Source organism: Colobus angolensis, unplaced genomic scaffold, assembly GCF_000951035.1.
Source record: "Colobus angolensis palliatus isolate OR3802 unplaced genomic scaffold, Cang.pa_1.0 Scaffold273, whole genome shotgun sequence".
In the NCBI taxonomy this organism is placed as follows: domain Eukaryota; kingdom Metazoa; phylum Chordata; class Mammalia; order Primates; family Cercopithecidae; genus Colobus; species Colobus angolensis.
The window spans coordinates 2,689,735-2,693,464 of record NW_012115966.1 but is presented as its reverse complement, the minus strand read 5'-3'; positions in this window follow the sequence as shown (position 1 = coordinate 2,693,464).

Here is a 3,730-nt window from a genome sequence, read left to right as displayed (position 1 = left end):
TATATATATATATACACACACACACATATATACACATATGCATATATAGAAAAATAAGATGAAGTTATTCCCATGTTTAAAACCTTCCACTGACTTCCTATAATATTTAGAAAATAAAGTCCAAACTCACTACCCTGGCTTACAAAGGCCTACATTGCCTTTTGTATGTTTTCTTCTTTCTTACTTCAGCCACAGTGGCCTTCCTCCAGTTTCTCAAGTCCACGAAGCTCTCAAATCCTGCAAAATCCTCGCAGGATTTTGCATTGGCTGCTGCCTTTGCCTAATGTGCTTTTCCCTGAAGTCTGCTTGAAGGCTACCTCCTTCTCATAATTCAAATCCCAGTTTGAATGCCATTTTCTCAGAGAGGACTTCCTTATCTTGGCCCCCAATCTGAAATAGTCACTTACTCACTCTCGCATCACCCTTCTTTTAACTCTCTGCAGGGTACCTATCATAACCTGATATTTTTCTTTTTCTTTCTTTTTTCTTTTTCTTTTTTTTTGAGACAGAGTCTCGCTCTGTTACCCAGGTTGGAGTGCAGTGGCACAATCTCGGCTCATTGCAAGCTCAGCCTCCCAGGTTCATGTCATTCTCCTGCCTCAGCCTCTACAGGTGCCTGCCACCACACCCGGCTAATTTTTTGCATTTTTTTTAGTAGAGACGGGGTTTCACTGTGTTGGCCAGGATGGTCTCGATCTCCTGACCGCGTGATCCCCCCTCCTCAGCCTCCCAAAGTGCTGGGATTACAGGCGTGAATCACTGTGCCCAGCCTCTTTTTTCTTTTTTGTAGCGGGGTCTGGCTCTGTCACCTAGGCTAGAATGCAGTGGCTGGATCATAGCTCCCTGGAGCCTTGAACTCTTGAGCCTCAGCCTCAGCCTCCTGAGTAGCTGAGACTACAGGTGTGTGCCACCACACCAGGCTAATAAAAAAAAATTATTTTGTAGAGACAGTGTCTCGCTATGTTGCCCAGGCTGGTCTCAAACTCCCACCTCAGCTTCCCAAAGTGTTGGAATTACGGATGCGAGCACACCCAGTCCTGGTATTTTTCTTGTTATTTATTTTTGTTGAGCTCCAAGAGATCAGGGGCTGTGTTCTGTTGTGCTCACTACTATATTCCCTGTACCTAGAACAGTTGCTGACACACAGCAGAAACTTAATACATACTTGCTGAATACTGTAATGAATAAGCTGAGAGCTGAGGATGAAAAGAAGCCAACCATTTAAAGAGCTTGGAGGAAAATCTAGGCAGGGAGGAGGTCCTGAGAGAACCTTGAGGCTTAGTCCGTTCTACGGCATAAAGAATGCCTTGTATACTTGGAGGAAAGTGAGGCAGCAGGAGGAAAAAAATAGGAGGGAAGAGAGAAATTGGCAGGGGCAAGACGGCTTAAGGCCTTTTTCCCCAATAGGAAGTTTGGATTTTATTTTTAATTAAATGGGAAATCACTAAAGGTTTACAAGTAGGAGAGTGACATAATCTGACATGACATTTAAAAGATATTTTTCAATTTGAGTGATTAGGAAGATGGAAGTAACTAATATCAGACATAGAAATCACATATGTAAGAGAAGATTTGCCGGGGGAAATAATTTTGGACATGTTGAATGTAATGTTTTACTTGCGGCTGGGTGAGGGAGCTCATGCCTGTAATCTCAGCACTTTGGGAGGCTGAGGCAGGAGGATCCTTTGAGCCCAGGAGTTCAAGACCAGGCTGGGCAATGTAGTGAGACCTTTTCTCTACTGAAAAATAAAATTAGCCAGACATGGTGTCAAGTTCCTGTGGTCCCAGCTACTGGGGTGTAGGGGTGGGGTGAGATTGGAGGATCACTTGGCCCTGGGAGGTTGAGGCTGCTGAGCCATGATCTCCAGTCTGGGTGACAGAGGGAGGTCCTGTCTCTCTCTCTATATATATAAAACTTCCTTTGTGGCTTTCACAGTATCCATACTTTAAAAGAATTTATGATTAAGAAGGAATTAATACCTACCTCTGAAACAGTACAGCCAACCAATTCCATTGTTATTTACCAGAACCTGATATTAACGATGGTTGTTGATAATAATAATAATAGGTATCAAGTATGGAGCAGTTTCTATGTGTCAGGCCCTATGTCAACCACTTAACAACCTTACCTCAGGGAAGCATCATAGCTACCCTTATTAGAAGAGGCTTTATTATGTTTCATAGTTGGGGAAACTAAGACTAAAGAAGATAACTCATTCAAGGTCAATCAGATAAGTAAGTAGCAGAGTTGGAACTCAAACCCAGGTCTAGTTTGATGACAAAGCTGTTCCTTTAAGCAATTTGCCATAACATGCACCTAATGGGAAATGTTGCTCGGATCACTGGTGATGGCCATCATTCACAGAGATACTGAACCCAGAGTTTTCTTGAACATAGGCTTTACCCTGTAGAAACATTTAAACTTCGTTTCAGAAGAGAAATATCTCTTTGAGAAATAATCTAAGTAAATTCATCAGATGCTTTACCCCAGAGAGACTCTGGTCTTGGTATTTTGGTTTTTGTTGTTGTTTGAGACAGAGTCTCGGTCTGTCGCCCAGGCTGAAGTGCAGTGGCGCAATCTCAGCTCACTGCAACCTCTGCCTCCTGGGTTCAAGCCACTCTCCTGCCTCAGCCTCCCGAATAGCTGGGATTGCAGGCGCCCGCCACCACGCACGGCTAATTTTTGTATTTTTAGTAGAGATGGGGTTTCACCATTTTGGCCAGGCTGGTCTCCAACTCAGGTGATCCACCCACCTCGGCCTCTCAAAGTGCTGGTATTACAAATGTGAGCCACTGCGCCCTGCCGGTATTTTGTGAAGAACAAACTACAAGGTGACTACTATTTTGGGGCCACCTTGACATGGAGGAGAGGTGAATGGAAATAAAACTTATTCTTCCCAGTGTCTTTAGAATGTAGGTGCTGAAACTGAGTAAAACTGTCACCCAATTTTCCTGGGAACTAGCGATTCTGCAGTCAGCAGAAGTTTGCTTTTTCAACAGCTGGAAACGCCAAGATTGTGGCACAGCCTCAAGAACTGAGGCTGCCTTGTTCAGACTTTCACACGGTCCCTCTGTTCCTTCCACAGAGGCCTCTTTTTCTTCTACATCCCGCATCTGCCGCTTGGGACACTCATTCTGCAGGGCAGCACCAAGTCTTCCAAAAAGGCGGAGCTGGTTTTGCGCTCCATTTTTAAAGGGATCTAGGCCAGCCCCTATCTGAACTCCGTACGATTTTTTGTTTGTTTTTTTGTTTGTTTGTTTGAGAGAGTTTCGCTCTTGCTGCCCAGGCTGGAGTGCAATGGCGCGATCTCGGCTCACCACAGCCTCCGCCTCCCAGGTTCAAGCGATTCTCCACCTCAGCCTCCTGAGTAGCTGGGATTACAGGCATGAGCCACCACTCCAGGTTAATTTAGTATTTTTAGTAGAGACGGGGTTTCTCCATGTTGGTCAGGCTGGTCTCAAGCTCCCGACCTCAGATGATCCGCCCGCCCCGGCTTCACAAAGTGCTGGGAGTATAGCAGCCACTGCGCCCGGCCAACTCTGGACAATATTTATTGCTCTACTTTTTAGTGTCTGAAGAAGAAAGAAGGGACAGGAAAGAAACTTCAATCTGAGGGTTGAGGACACGTCCCGGAGCAGAGGAGGACCAAGCTCCCAAGTCCCCTGTCACCTTGACACGCAGACGGGTCGCCAGGACTGCGAAGAGTGGGGCAACCAGCGCCCCGCCCCG